The sequence below is a fragment of the Pseudophryne corroboree genome, chromosome 10, assembly GCF_028390025.1.
Source record: "Pseudophryne corroboree isolate aPseCor3 chromosome 10, aPseCor3.hap2, whole genome shotgun sequence".
Lineage (NCBI taxonomy): Eukaryota > Metazoa > Chordata > Amphibia > Anura > Myobatrachidae > Pseudophryne > Pseudophryne corroboree.
This window is the reverse complement of record NC_086453.1, coordinates 91,463,759-91,480,442: the sequence shown is the minus strand read 5'-3', so window position 1 is coordinate 91,480,442 and position 16,684 is coordinate 91,463,759. Positions and strand designations below refer to the sequence as shown.

Sequence of the window (16,684 nt, the reverse complement as noted above, 5' to 3'; positions counted from 1 at the left end):
TTCAGGATAATAGAACTGACACTGGGCAGCGAGAACAGCACTGGACTACTGTATTGTACTACTATATACTGGTCAACACAATGCAGCAATGATAATAATGAGCACAGATATTGAGCACTGTTAAGGATAATAGAACTGACATGGAGCAGCAAAATACAGCAATGGACTACTGTACTTTACTACTATATACTGGTCACCACAATGCAGCACTGATACTGATCACAGATATTGGGCTATTTAGGCAGAGAACATAGCCACGTCCTCTCACTATCTCAACAATGTATGAGTGAAAATGGCGGCGACGCGCGGCTCTTTATATGGAATCCGAATCTCGTGAGAATCCGACAGCGGGATGATGACGTTTTCCCCCATTCGGGTTTTGCGTGTAAGGCGGGAAGAACCAAGGCTGCCTCGGACTAGAGATGAGCGGGTTCGGTTCCTCGGAATCCGAACCCGCCCGAACTTCAGGTTTTTTTACACGGGGCCGAGCGACTCGGATCTTCCCGCCTTGCTCGGTTAACCCGAGCGCGCCCGAACGTCATCATCCCGCTGTCGGATTCTCGCGAGGCTCGTATTCTATCGCGAGACTCGGATTCTATATAAGGAGCCGCGCGTCGCCGCCATTTTCACACGTGCATTGAGATTGATAGGGAGAGGACCTGGCTGGCGTCCTCTCCGTTTAGACTAGAGTACTAGAGAGAGACACAAATTTTGGGGAGCATATTATTAGGAGGAGTACTACTTGCTGCTGATAGTGTGACCAGTGACCACCAGTTTAATTAATCCGTTCTCTGCCTGAAAAAAAACGATACACAGTGTGACACAGTCACATACCATATCTGTGCTCAGCCCAGTGTGCTGCATCATATGTAATACTGTATATCATTATCTGACTGTGCTGAGTGCTCACTGCTCACACAGCTTAATTGTGGGGGAGACTGGGGAGCAGTTATACCAGGAGTACATATTTTAAGTACAGTGCACACTTTTGCTGCCAGAGTGCCACTGCCAGTGTGACTGACCAGTGACCACTGACAACCAGTATTGTGATTGTCTGCTGACCACCAGTATATTGTGATTGTCTGCCTGAAAAAGTTAAACACTCGTCGTGTGGTGTTTTTATAAACGCATTCTGCAGACAGTGTCCAGCAGGTCCGTCATTACATAATATATACCTGTCCGGCTGCAGTACTAGTGTGATATATATATATATTTTAATTTTATCTCATTATCATCCAGTCTATATTAGCAGCAGACACAGTACGGTAGTCCACGGCTGTAGCTACCTCTGTGTCGGCAGTCGCTCGTCCATCCATAATTGTATACCACCTACCCGTGGTTTTTTTTTTTTTATATCTTCTTGATACTAGTAGCTTACTTTAGGAGTCTGCAGTGCTGAGTCTGACAGACAGTGTCCAGCAGGTCCGTCATTACATAATATATACCTGTCCGGCTGCAGTACTAGTGTGATATATATATATATATTTTAATTTTATCTCATTATCATCCAGTCTATATTAGCAGCAGACACAGTACGGTAGTCCACGGCTGTAGCTACCTCTGTGTCGGCAGTCGCTCGTCCATCCATAATTGTATACCACCTACCTGTGGTTTTTTTTTTTTCTATCTTCTTGATACTAGTAGCTTACTTTAGGAGTCTGCAGTGCTGACAGACAGTGTCCAGCAGGTCCGTCATTACATAATATATACCTGTCCGGCTGCAGTACTAGTGTGATATATATATATATTTTAATTTTATCTCATTATCATCCAGTCTATATTAGCAGCAGACACAGTACGGTAGTCCACAGCTGTAGCTACCTCTGTGTCGGCAGTCGCTCGTCCATCCATAATTGTATACCACCTACCCGTGGTTTTTTTTTTCTATCTTCTTGATACTAGTAGCTTACTTTAGGAGTCTGCAGTGCTGAGTCTGACAGACAGTGTCCAGCAGGTCCGTCATTACATAATATATACCTGTCCGGCTGCAGTACTAGTGTGATATATATATATTTTAATTTTATCTCATTATCATCCAGTCTATATTAGCAGCAGACACAGTACGGTAGTCCACGGCTGTAGCTACCTCTGTGTCGGCAGTCGCTCGTCCATCCATAATTGTATACCACCTACCCGTGGTTTTTTTTTTCTATCTTCTTGATACTAGTAGCTTACTTTAGGAGTCTGCAGTGCTGACAGACAGTGTCCAGCAGGTCCGTCATTACATAATATATACCTGTCCGGCTGCAGTACTAGTGTGATATATATATATATATATTTTAATTTTATCTCATTATCATCCAGTCTATATTAACAGCAGACACAGTACGGTAGTCCACGGCTGTAGCTACCTCTGTGTCGGCAGTCGCTCGTCCATCCATAATTGTATACCACCTACCCGTGGTTTTTTTTTTTTCTATCTTCTTGATACTAGTAGCTTACTTTAGGAGTCTGCAGTGCTGAGTCTGACAGACAGTGTCCAGCAGGTCCGTCATTACATAATATATACCTGTCCGGCTGCAGTACTAGTGTGATATATATATATATATTTTAATTTTATCTCATTATCATCCAGTCTATATTAGCAGCAGACACAGTACGGTAGTCCACGGCTGTAGCTACCTCTGTGTCGGCAGTCGCTCGTCATCCATAAGTATACTAGTATCCATCCATCTCCATTGTTTACCTGAGGTGCCTTTTAGTTGTGCCTATTAAAATATGGAGAACAAAAATGTTGAGGTTCCATAAATAGGGAAAGATCAAGATCGACTTCCACCTCGTGCTGAAGCTGCTGCCACTAGTCATGGCCGAGACGATGAAATGCCAGCAACGTCGTCTGCCAAGGCCGATGCCCAATGTCATAGTACAGAGCATGTAAAATCCAAAACACCAAATATCAGTAAAAAAAGGACTCAAAAATCTAAAATAAAATTGTCGGAGGAGAAGCGTAAACTTGCCAATATGCCATTTACCACACGGAGTGGCAAGGAACGGCTGAGGCCCTGGCCTATGTTCATGGCTAGTGGTTCAGCTTCACATGATGATGGAAGCACTCAGCCTCTCGCTAGAAAAATGAAAAGACTCAAGCTGGCAAAAGCACAGCAAAGAACTGTGCGTTCTTCGAAATCCCAAATCCACAAGGAGAGTCCAATTGTGTCGGTTGCGATGCCTGACCTTCCTAACACTGGACGTGAAGAGCATGCGCCTTCCACCATTTGCACGCCCCCTGCAAGTGCTGGAAGGAGCACCCGCAGTCCAGTTCCTGATAGTCAGATTGAAGATGTCAGTGTTGAAGTACACCAGGATGAGGAGGATATGGGTGTTGCTGGCGCTGGGGAGGAAATTGACAAGGAGGATTCTGATGGTGAGGTGGTTTGTTTAAGTCAGGCACCCGGGGAGACACCTGTTGTCCGTGGGTGGAATATGGCCATTGACATGCCTGGTGAAAATACCAAAAAAATCAGCTCTTCGGTGTGGAAGTATTTCAACAGAAATGCGGACAACATTTGTCAAGCCGTGTGTTGCCTTTGTCAAGCTGTAATAAGTAGGGGTAAGGACGTTAACCACCTCGGAACATCCTCCCTTATACGTCACCTGCAGCGCATTCATAATAAGTCAGTGACAAGTTCAAAAACTTTGGGCGACAGCGGAAGCAGTCCACTGACCAGTAAATCCCTTCCTCTTGTAACCAAGCTCACGCAAACCACCCCACCAACTCCCTCAGTGTCAATTTCCTCCTTCCCCAGGAATGCCAATAGTCCTGCAGGCCATGTCACTGGCAATTCTGACGAGTCCTCTCCTGCCTGGGATTCCTCCGATGCATCCTTGCGTGTAACGCCTACTGCTGCTGGCGCTGCTGTTGTTGCTGCTGGGAGTCGATGGTCATCCCAGAGGGGAAGTCGTAAGCCCACTTTTACTACTTCCACCAAGCAATTGACTGTCCAACAGTCCTTTGCGAGGAAGATGAAATATCACAGCAGTCATCCTGTTGCAAAGCGGATAACTGAGGCCTTGACAACTATGTTGGTGTTAGACGTGCGTCCGGTATCCGCCGTTAGTTCACAGGGAACTAGACAATTTCTTGAGGTAGTGTGCCCCCGTTACCAAATACCATCTAGGTTCCACTTCTCTAGGCAGGCGATACCGAGAATGTACACGGACGTCAGAAATAGACTCACCAGTGTCCTAAAAAATGCAGTTGTACCCAATGTCCACTTAACCACGGACATGTGGACAAGTGGAGCAGGGCAGGGTCAGGACTATATGACTGTGACAGCCCACTGGGTAGATGTATGGACTCCCGCCGCAAGAACAGCAGCGGCGGCACCAGTAGCAGCATCTCGCAAATGCCAACTCTTTCCTAGGCAGGCTACGCTTTGTATCACCGGTTTCCAGAATATGCACACAGCTGAAAACCTCTTACGGCAACTGAGGAAGATCATCGCGGAATGGCTTACCCCAATTGGACTCTCCTGTGGATTTGTGGCATCGGACAACGCCAGCAATATTGTGTGTGCATTAAATATGGGCAAATTCCAGCACGTCCCATGTTTTGCACATACCTTGAATTTGGTGGTGCAGAATTATTTAAAAAACGAGAGGGGCGTGTAAGAGATGCTGTCGGTGGCCAGAAGAATTGCGGGACACTTTCGGCGTACAGGCACCACGTACAGAAGACTGGAGCACCACCAAAAACGCCTGAACCTGCCCTGCCATCATCTGAAGCAAGAAGTGGTAACGAGGTGGAATTCAACCCTATATATGCTTTAGAGGTTGGAGGAGCAGCAAAAGGCCATTCAAGCCTATACAATTGAGCACGATATAGGAGGTGGAATGCACCTGTCTCAAGCGCAGTGGAGAATGATTTCAACGTTGTGCAAGGTTCTGCTGCCCTTTGAACTTGCCACACGTGAAGTCAGTTCAGACACTGCCAGCCTGAGTCAGGTCATTCCCCTCATCAGGCTTTTGCAGAAGAAGCTGGAGACATTGAAGGAGGAGCTAACACAGAGCGATTCCGCTAGGCATGTGGGACTTGTGGATGGAGCCCTTAATTCGCTTAACAAGGATTCACGGGTGGTCAATCTGTTGAAATCTGAGCACTACATTTTGGCCACCGTGCTCGATCCTAGATTTAAAACCTACCTTGGATCTCTCTTTCCGGCACACACAAGTCTGCTGGGGTTCAAAGACCTGCTGGTGAGAAAATTGTCAAGTCAAGCGGAACGCGACCTGTCAACATCTCCTCCTTCACATTCTCCCGCAACTGGGGGTGCGAGGAAAAGGCTCAGAATTTCGAGCCCACCCGCTGGCGGTGATGCAGGGCAGTCTGGAGCGACTGCTGATGCTGACATCTGGTCCGGACTGAAGGACCTGCCAACGATTACGGACATGTCGTCTACTGGCACTGCATATGATTCTCTCCCCATTGAAAGAATGGTGGAGGATTATATGAGTGACCGCATCCAAGTAGGCACGTCAGACAGTCCGTACTTATACTGGCAGGAAAAAGAGGCAATTTGGAGGCCCTTGCACAAACTGGCTTTATTCTACCTAAGTTGCCCTCCCACAAGTGTGTACTCCGAAAGAGTGTTTAGTGCCGCCGCTCACCTTGTCAGCAATCGGCGTACGAGGTTACTTCCAGAAAATGTGGAGAAGATGATGTTCATTAAAATGAATTATAATCAATTCCTCCGTGGAGACATTGACCAGCAGCAATTGCCTCCACAAAGTACACAGGGAGCTGAGATGGTGGATTCCAGTGGGGACGAATTGATAATCTGTGAGGAGGGGGATGTACACGGTGATATATCGGAGGATGATGATGAGGTGGACATCTTGCCTCTGTAGAGCCAGTTTGTGCAAGGAGAGATTAATTGCTTCTTTTTTGGTGGGGGTCCAAACCAACCCGTCATTTCAGTCACAGTCGTGTGGCAGACCCTGTCACTGAAATGATGGGTTGGTTAAAGTGTGCATGTCCTGTTTATACAACATAAGGGTGGGTGGGAGGGCCCAAGGACAATTCCATCTTGCACCTCTTTTTTCTTTCATTTTTCTTTGCGTCATGTGCTGTTTGGGGAGTAATTTTTTGAAGGGCCATCCTGCGTGACACTGCAGTGCCACTCTTAAATGGGCCAGGTGTTTGTGTCGGCCACTAGGGTCGCTTATCTTACTCACACAGCTACCTCATTGCGCCTCTTTTTTTCTTTGCGTCATGTGCTGTTTGGGGAGTGTTTTTTGGAAGGGCCATCCTGCGTGACACTGCAGTGCCACTCCTAGATGGGCCAGGTGTTTGTGTCGGCCACTAGGGTCGCTTATCTTACTCACACAGCTACCTCATTGCGCCTCTTTTTTTCTTTGCGTCATGTGCTGTTTGGGGAGTGTTTTTTGGAAGGGTCATCCTGCGTGACACTGCAGTGCCACTCCTAGATGGGCCAGGTGTTTGTGTCGGCCACTAGGGTCGCTTAGCTTACTCACACAGCTACCTCATTGCGCCTCTTTTTTTCTTTGCGTCATGTGCTGTTTGGGGAGTGTTTTTTGGAAGGGCCATCCTGCGTGACACTGCAGTGCCACTCCTAGATGGGCCAGGTGTTTGTGTCGGCCACTAGGGTCGCTTAGCTTAGTCATCCAGCGACCTCGGTGCAAATTTTAGGACTAAAAATAATATTGTGAGGTGTGAGGTGTTCAGAATAGACTGAAAATGAGTGGAAATTATGGTTTTTGAGGTTAATAATACTTTGGGATCAAAATGACCCACAAATTATATGATTTAAGCTGTTTTTTAGTGTTTTTTGAAAAAAACACCCGAATCCAAAACACACCCGAATCCGACAAAAAAAATTCGGTGAGGTTTTGCCAAAACGCGGTCGAACCCAAAACACGGCCGCGGAACCGAACCCAAAACCAAAACACAAAACCCGAAAAATTTCAAGTGCACATCTCTACCTCGGACCCGTGTAAACCACGTGAAGTTCGGGGGGGGGGGGTGGGTTTGGATCTCGACGAACCGAACCCGCTCATCTCTAGTAAGAATAGTTACAAGTATGCATACAGTATGGAGTTAGTGAGGCTAAATGGATGAATGAACCAAGAGAAGAGAAAAATTATGGTATAATCTACAGGAGAGGGGAAAGAGTATGGGTACTGGAGAGATACAAGGGGTATTAAAGGGTAGGAAGTGCTAATGTGCTATGAACGGTATGTGACAAACGATTCTAGCCTGGTATGTTCTGCATAAAAAACTGCAAATAATTAATAGCAGTGTACAAATCATACAGTATAACAGAATGGTGCAGGCACTCACTTAATGACACCCATGCAGGCACATATCTCTTCAGGTATGCCAGTAAGGTCCTTTAAAATATTTGTTTGCCACAAAGGCACTTACCACAATTGTCAGCACTGCAATGACAAACGCTCTCAGTAACTTACACTGGCTTTTAAACACTGTGTCCTACAGCCATACTTAATTGAAGTGTAAAAAATGCAAAACAAAAACAAAACCCATTCTATTGCACGTGCCAATATTTATTTGTGTAGGTGACTTTTATTTATGCACTGCAATTATTTTTGGATGCTGCTTTCCCCATTTTGTTGTTTTCAAAGCATGTCACTGAAGAAAGTCCGTTGATCCCTGAATACAGATGTGTCCTGCTACATCTTTGCTCCACAAGCCATGAAGTGGGCCCTGGTAGTCCTGCCTTGCTGTGCTTAATGTAACATATTTAATGCAATGTAACATACTGAGGTGCTGGAAAAGCCAGAGTGTAATTCAACTTTATGTCCACCAGATGTCGCTTTTCATAAACTGCACAGCGCATGCGTCAAATAACCAATGAAGCTTCTGTAGTGCCGCTTGCTGATTGGCTGTCGGAACCTGTCATTCATGTCATTGCATCTAAAACAATAATCTTCATGCTCTAGGGACGTATTTATTAATCTTTGTTTCCTTTCCATTAAAAAAAAAAGTGTACAAAAAGCCTTTTTCACATCAATTTTAGATAATGTATGTATCATTTAGGTGTATAAGTGTTAATACAGGAACTATGGCTAATATTTCCTGCCTTACTCAACTAATGGAATTGTGGCTTCCGTACACAGTAGTTTCCATGTCCAGAATGGGACCCATAATGCACTGCAATTTATTAAACACGGAAAAGTTTTATTTTTTGTTGGAGATTATACTCCACAGCTAACACCATCTTTAGCTAGAGATAGCAACCACTTTTGCAGATATTATAACATAGAGGGCCAGATGTACTAAGCCTCGGAAAGTGATACATTTCACAGTGATAAAGTACCAGCCAACCAGCTCCTTGCCAGCTCCTTGCTGTAATTTTTCAAACCCAGCCCGTAACATGGCAGTAAGGATCTGATTAACTGGTACTTTATCACCGTGAAATTTATCACTTTTCAAGGCTTAGTACATCTCCCCAAGAGAGAGAGAGATCTTATCATATCCCTCCCTATTGTCTCCACAGCTCTTCCACTCCTGTCTACCCCAGTGTCGAGAGAGAGAACCCAGAACCTGGAGTTTGCAATGCAGCTGTGAATTACCGGACTTGTCCCTGTTATACCCGAAGGTAAGAATATTATCATACCGTATTTACTGAGGCCCTGAGATGTACACTGTCTGCAATGTCCATATACACAACAATGAGTATTATGTTATTCAGCCATCTTCTTCCGAACAACTTAATTAACCGTGATAACTAGTAGTATTATTGGTATGCATGTCCTAAATTCATTTACAGCATGTGCAAATTGCGGTACAGACCAGGAAGTCTTTGCAAAAGATTGATGAGATATTTGTGTAAATCAAAGGTAAATATTAGCCCAGATAGCATATGTTTGTAACTGCTGTATTGTCTATGAATGTCTGTGCTGCACGGCCAAGCAGAAGATATTGTGTACGACCCGCCAGAGTGCGCAATCGGCCATACTCACTGTACAATCCAGACAATATGTCGTTCCAATATGTCCCTAAATAACCTATCATGTGTGTGCCCGGCCTTAGGCTTCATCCTCGCCTACCATTCCCTTAGTATTTACTTGAGTAGGAAGTTTGTAAATGAGGCCAGTTGACAACTGTTTAGTTAGTTCAGTAAGGAACCATGGTATAAGCACAGTGGAGTACAGGGCCGCCATCAGGGGGGTGCTGCGGGCACAGTAGTTCCGGGCACAGCCTTTCTAACAGAGAGGAGAGGGCCCGGGCCGCTCATGCCGCCGATCACCCGCCGCTCTGTTCCACCCTCCGTGCCTGAGATCTGACAGTCACAGGAGGGGGAGAGGACACTGCAAGCATCAATTGTAAGCGTCCCTCCCAAAATGGCCGCCACCTCAGATGAGACAGTTATTAAAGATACTGGAGGAGGCTCCTCTAGTATCTTTTATAACTGTCTCCTCTGAGGCGACGGCCATTTTGGGAGGGACGTTTTCAATTGAAGTTTGCAGCATCCTCTCCCACCTCCTGTGACAGTGTCAGAACTCGGTTATGAAAAGGGCTGCAGGAATGGAGGGGGCGGGGATACACGGGACCAGGCTGGCTGCTACCACAGGTGACAGGAGAATGCTCTGCAACAGTTCCTGTGATAGGTAAGTTGAGGGAGAGGGAGTAAGAGAGAGAAAGTGTGTGTGTGTGTGTGTGTGTGTGTGTGTGTGTGTGTGTGCGTGTGTGTGTGCGTGTGTGTATGGGTATGTGTGTGTATGGGTATGTGTGTATCTGTGTGTGTGTGTGGTCATTATGTGTAAGCGGTGCGGCGCTACTATTGGAGGCATGTATAAGCGCCACCGCAACTGTTCACAGGATTTATTTATTTTTTAAATATAAGTTTTTTAAAATTTTTTTTAGATATATATATATATTTTTTTAGTGGGGGGGAACCCTGCCTATTTTTCAGTCCCGGGCCCCACAATTTCTGATGGTGGTCCTGGTGGAGTATAGAGTGGGGCTGTTACACCCAACTGTCATCATTTCAGGAGATGCTCTTTAAGAGTAAATCTCATTGTTGGAAAGTGAAATGACCATTGTTGGAAGGTGAAATGACCATTGTTGGAAGGTGAAAAGACCATTGTTGGAAGGTGAAATGACCATTGTTGGAAGGTGAAAAGATCATTGTTGGAAGGTAAAAAGACCATTGTTGGAAGGTGAAATGACCATTGTTGGAAGGTGAAATGACCATTGTTGGAAGGTGAAATGACTGTGGATTTTTCCTTTCTCTTTCACATGGGCAGTGCAGATGGTGATGGGGTTAGCTTGCAAACCAGAGTAAGGAATAGTAGCATCAATAATCACAATGTAGGTTTTTTTTTTCTTCGATTGCTTGATTTACATCCACATTAGCATATGATTGGGTGTATTGTGTAACGCAAAGTTCACAGATATGCAATCTCCTGCAAAACAATGTGTCAATTACCAGAAGAAAATTGCCAACCAGACTTCTATACGGAGCCTTTGTTGAGTGGAAACACCAGCCCTAACCAGCAAATCCAAACTGATTCCTATTACTTTTGATGTTCCCTGTGTTATAGCTTCATGAATTGGGATCATGATGATGACTCACCCGTTGAAAAGACATTGTTACTGTTCTTCTACTCCATATCTACTTCCATACAGCTGTCACTATATTTTGTGCTATTCTGTTGAATTGGGTTCTCCTTACAAGTCAGCAAATGGGAAATGTTAGCAGGAAAACCAGTGAAATTAAATCTCTTCTTCCGTTATACAACAGCAATAAAAGGCAGCCTGGCTACAGATCATATCTGTGCCATGAAAGGGTTACTCGCACTGGGCGCCAGTACCTGTCGCTCTTTTCATTATGTAAAGCACTAATCAAGTTTTCATTTGCTAAATACCTCTCTGTTTGGTTCTCAGTAAGCGATGACTGTTGAATGCTAAACGGCATCTTGTCAAGAAGGTTCTGCTAGGAGAGACAACTTTACACTGTGGAACATCAAGTCCATTGAGGCTGGCAAAGGTCACCACTTACAGCCACAGTATCTTGTCTTAAAACAAACATTATGATATTTCACTTTAGGTCAACATGAAACAAATCATAGGCTCTCCCTCTGCAAAACTAATCTATGTGTAGAAAAAATGAAAAATCCCCCCCAAAAAAAATCCAGATATAAGTAGATTATTGGATTAAGCCTCATTCAGTTGAACACTTTAAAGACATTTATAGCAAAATAACTGGTCTTGGGTGAAAATTGAACTACAGAGTGAAAATCCCTATCAGTAAATCTCCTGAAGCTCAGGGCACAGGAACAAGTGTGGTATTAGGCAGCTAGTTACATTTTCTTTCATACCAGTCACAAATCTTTTGCCCTGGTTCAAACTCAGACAATTGATTTTCTGTAAACAATATATGTGTTTATTTTTTTATTCTATGGTAATAGAATATGTTGTCAATTATGTTCCAATTTCTGAAATATTTCTTTCATTATTGGCAGTACGGATGGTGTAATGGTTAGTATTACTGCCTCACAGCACTGAGGTCATGCGATCGATTCCCACCATGGCACAACTGTGTGGAGTTTGTATATTCTCCCCGTACTTGCGTGGGTTTCCTCCGGGTACTCCGGTGTCCTCCCACAATCCAAAAATAGGTTAATTGGATCCCAACAAAAAATTAACCCTAGCGTGAATGTGTGTGCATGTACATGTGGTTGGGAATATAGATTTTAAGCTCCACTGGGGCAGGGACTGATGTGAATGGGCAAATATTCTCTGTAAAGCGCTGCGGAATATGTGTGTGCTATATAAATAACTGGTAATAAATAAATAAAATAAATAAATATTATGACATTTACCAGTTTTGTTCACAACGCTCACTTATGTGCAAAATCAAATTTTAACTCCTCTTGTAATGGAAACCTAGGAGCCATGTATCAATGAGTGATAAAACTCATCGTGAATGATGAAACTCGTTGTCCATGATAATGGTGCTCCAGCCAATCAGTTCTTAAATGTCATTTTTGAAACACATGACAGGAGCTGAACACTTGACAGTTAGGAGTTGATTGGCTGGAGCACCATTTATCATACGCAACAAATTTTATCATTCACAATGAGTTTTAACCAGGGCCGGATTAAAGCAGCAGCCACCGGGAGCTCCTCCCGCGTATAGTGAGTCGTGTCTGTGTCTGTCCAGTGTCGTGTATGTGCACTGGATCTCCAGGAGGCTCAGGACCACGCATGGGAGAGGAAGGAGGAAGAAGCAGAGGGCCAGTGTAACCCTGGGAGCAGAAGTTCCCCCCTCTCCCCACCTCTTACTCGCTGTTCTCATAGTGGAGGAGACCGTGACATGCGGACGGAGGCAGAGTCAGCAGAGCAGCAGCACCCAGAGCATCAGGGAAGGAGGCAGAGCTGCAGGCAGTGGCGGATCTAGACTTAACTTTTAGGGGGGGCGGTTTAAGAATGATGACTCCTCCCCCTAATCATAGCCCCTCCCACTTAGTAATGCCCTTCCCGCTCGCTTCTAAAATTTCCTATTGTTGCCATTACTAATAAAATGTTGCCAGTTAGTGGAGAGAACCCTGCGCACTGGTGATACAGACTGGCGAATCGCCATTCCTTCCATCAGGGGTGGTAGAGGCTAAGACAGTAGGGCAATGTAAACATGCATGGGATAGACATAAGGATATTCTTACAAAGAAATAAGGATCAGATAAGGTTAGAGATAAAAAATAATGTAAAATAAAAATAAATAAAAAAGGGGCAGACTAGATGGGCCAAGTGGTTCTTATCTGCCGACAAATTCTGTTTCTACAGCACACAGAATGAGCCGAAATTCACATTATAGCACACTGAATGAGCCGACATTCACATTATAGCACACTGTATGAGCTGAAATTCACATCATAGCACACTGAATGAGCCGAAATTCACATTGTAGCACACTGAATGAGCCGAAATTTACATTGTAGCACACTGAATGAGCCGAAATTCACATTATAGCACACTGAACGAGCCGAAATTCACATTGTAGCACACTGAATGAGCCGAAATTCACATGATAGCACACTGAATGAGCCGAAATTCACATTGTAGCACACTGAATGAGCCGAAATTCACATTGTAGCACACTGAATGAGCCGAAATTCACATGATAGCACACAGAATGAGGGAAAATTCACATGATAGCACGCAGAATGAGGGAAAAATCACATTATAGCACACTGTATGAGGCAAAAATGACGTTATAGCACGCAGAATGAGCCGAAATTGACATTATAGCACGCAGAATGAGGCAAAATTCACATGATAGCACGCAGAATGAGGGAAAAATCGCATTATAGCACACTGTATGAGGCAAAAATGACATGATAGCACGCAGAATGAGGCAAAATTGACATGATAGCACGCAGAATGAGGCAAAATTCACATGATAACACGCAGAATGAGGCAAAATTCACATTATAGCACGCAGAATGAGGCAAAATTCACATGATAGCACGCAGAATGAGGGAAAAATCACATTATAGCACGCAGAATGAGGCAAAATTCACATGATAGCACGCAGAATGAGGGAAAAATCACATTATAGCACGCTGTATGAGGCAAAAATGACATGATAGCACGCAGAATGAGGCAAAATTCAGCCAAATAATGCAGGGAGAAGAGGGGTGGGGGGGGGGGGAGAAATGGGAGACACTCACACACTCACACTCACACACACTCCCACCTCATAGATGGAGGCCGGGTCCCGCCGCGGTATTGGGAACGGGGTGCAGAGCCGTGCAGCGCGGCGGGGGACGAAGACAGAGAGAGAGAGCGTCTTGATGCGCGTACAGGAAGGAGGGGGCGTGGTCAGAACAGAGGTCGCTGTACGCGCGTCAGGACGCTCCTCTCTCTCCTCGTACCCCGCCGCGCTGCACCGCTCTCCACCCCATTCCCAATACCGCGCCGGGACCTGGCCTCCATCCCGGTGCCGGTATATGTAGGGGGGCGTTCGCCCTAATCGCCCCCCGCTAAATCCGCCACTGGGCAGGTCAGGGGGCATTTGGGTTAGATAGACAATGCGAGCTCACTGCTGTATAAGGACACTGCAGACACTGACTGGTTGGGGGTGTATGGAGGAAAGGGAAGATAATGGAGGTAGATATAGGGGGTAAGTACAGGAGGGGGTAAAAAGAGGACTGTTGGGGTAAGTACAGGAGAAGGTAAAGAGAGGACTGTTGGGGTAAATATAGGAAGGGGTAGTAAGAGGACTGTTGGGGTAAGTACAGTAGAGGGTAGAGAGAGGGCTGTGGGGGTAATTACAGGAGTGGGGTCGTTAGAGATAACAGTGGGGGTAAGAACAGGAGGGTGTAAAGAGAGGACTGTACAGGTAAGTGCAGGAGGGGGTGGGTAAAGGACTATGGGGGTAAGCACAGACAGGAAAGGGTAAATGGAAGACTGTAGGGGTAAATAGAGGATGATTGGGGCTAGACAGAAGAAGTTGAGGCTAGATAGAGTTGGTAGTGGCTAGATGTACAGTTACGAGGTGTGTGTATGTGTGTGTGTGTGTGTGTGTGTGTGTGTGTGTGTGTGTGTATATGTGTCGTGTGTCACTCGGCATAGTAGTGAGGGCCCCCACAACTTTGTTGCTCCTGGGCCCCCACGACCCTTAATCCAGCAGTGGTTTTACCACTCATTGATGAATGAGCCCCTTAGTATGATATTTGTAATGTAAAAGTTTAATTAGCCCCTAGTGACAGAAAATACTTGCACTGTGATCATGGAGAGGGATAACCTCCTGCCTTTAAGTCTAGTGAGGGACACAAACAACAGGCATAACTGGAAACAGAATTTGATGATAACAGAGAACAGTGGCTCATATGTGTAATTACAGTGTTGACGTTTGCATGCTAAAAGATGTTTTTATCATATTGACTTAACTTTGACTCATACTTGACTACATTTTTGGAGCGGAGGCCCAGGGTAGCGTGGGGGTCATGTTGACATGATTGAAATCATAGAAATCCCATCGCCCACTGTGCAGTAATGTGAATGTGATTAACACACCTCAAGTGTTGGGCCTTGATGACACAATCTGCATTGGATAACGTCATCAAGTGAAGTGGAAATCGGGGAGGGGGGCTACACTGGACTCCCATACATGAGTCTCCTGGTCATCCGAGAAGAGTGATCAAGTATCCTTTTAACCCCTCGAATGCTGACCATGTATGGGTCTGATATTAATGTGCTGAGTGTGCCTGAAACACAAAATGCAGCTTTCGCAATGCTCTTGACAATATTCAGCATAGAGATACTGTATGTACAAATGTAGTAGCCGTGAGGAAGGGTCTGGCACTTTAAGTTTATGAAGGTAAGCAGAGAACAAGACAAGGTCACACTGATATACTGTAGTCAATGGCTCCTTGGTCATGAACAAACAGAAAGCCTGGTGAAACCGAAAGCCAGCAAAGATAAATAAAGACTTTATTAGACATTTAACTCCTAGCAATATTCAGATGGCAATGTGACGTGCTACAGTATTTTCCATTTAACTACAAAGTTGGGAATTTGCTGATGATTTATTAAATATAAAGCAGACAAACACTACAGAGGACTGTTATGGACTAGGAGAATTATCATCAGTGTATTTGGCTATCTCTAGGGTTTCTCTACAGTGAGCTGGAACTATAACAGTAAAATAAGCGTGATAGCAAATATCAACGTCCCTGAGTGTCCAAGGGCCCTTGTCACTCTGCTGACATTCTGTCAAACTGGACTACATCACTGGCTGACATCAAGCTGCTGTACGCCAACTTACATTAAATCAGCCTGCATTACACGTCCAGCCACTGACACAATAGACTGCAGTCTTTTCCTTCACTGCACTGCAGCTCTCCTGTCCTTTCATGTGCGGAGGGCCAAGTGGACTAGACACAGGCACAGGTGGAGGAAAAGTCTGCACTGAGAAAACTTTGCATGAAGGTTCCAAACTAGTCTGTATTGATTGACAATACAATGTGCAAAAAGAGGTTCACTGGACAATTCACCCTTTGCAGAATTGTAAAGAATCACAAGTGTTCATAATTATTTCAATTCTTTGATGCATCCGGTTGCAAGAAAGACCCAAGTGATGTTCCTGCATGCGCTAGACCTTCAGAGCATTATATTAACTCTTTAAAAAATATATAATGAATAAGTACAAAAAAGTTTATAGGCTCAGTCTTAAAAATCCCACTGCAACATGTGCCCACAGTACAGCGACACTATAATAACAGTGGTAAAGCAGGAACTAAATGAACATGATTTGTTGTCCAGATTTCAAGACACCTACATGATAATCCGATGCCCAGGTGGGCTGCAGAACATAATAAATGGTGTAAGTGCTTTACAAAATATTAAATCGTTCCTCCGTTAACATGTAAAGATAGAGGGAGTCTCAAAGTTACTGCTTAAACATCAGAATCAGAATCAGCTTTATTGGCCAGGTATACTTACGTATACTAGGAATTTGTCTTCGGTTTGCTATACAACAGCCAAGTAGGTAACAGGTAAGCAGGTGTGTGTGTGTGTGTGTGTGTGTGTGTGTTTGTGGGGGGGGGGGCAAGTAAAGTTACACAGATAGGTATACCGTAGGGACACAGGTGAGTTACATGTACGTCTAGTCAGTCAATGTTCAGGAGTTCAGCAGGCGGACAGCTTGGGGAAAGAAACTTTTGAGGCTTCTGGTGGATCTGGCGGGGACAGCCC

General features: G+C 44.8%; 1 protein-coding gene across 4 annotated transcripts in view; it reads right to left on the bottom strand.

Moving 5' to 3' along the window:
• Positions 1-16,684, bottom strand: part of SYT3 (synaptotagmin 3) — a 475,850-nt gene that overhangs the window by 401,946 nt on the left and 57,220 nt on the right. The window lies entirely within an intron of this gene.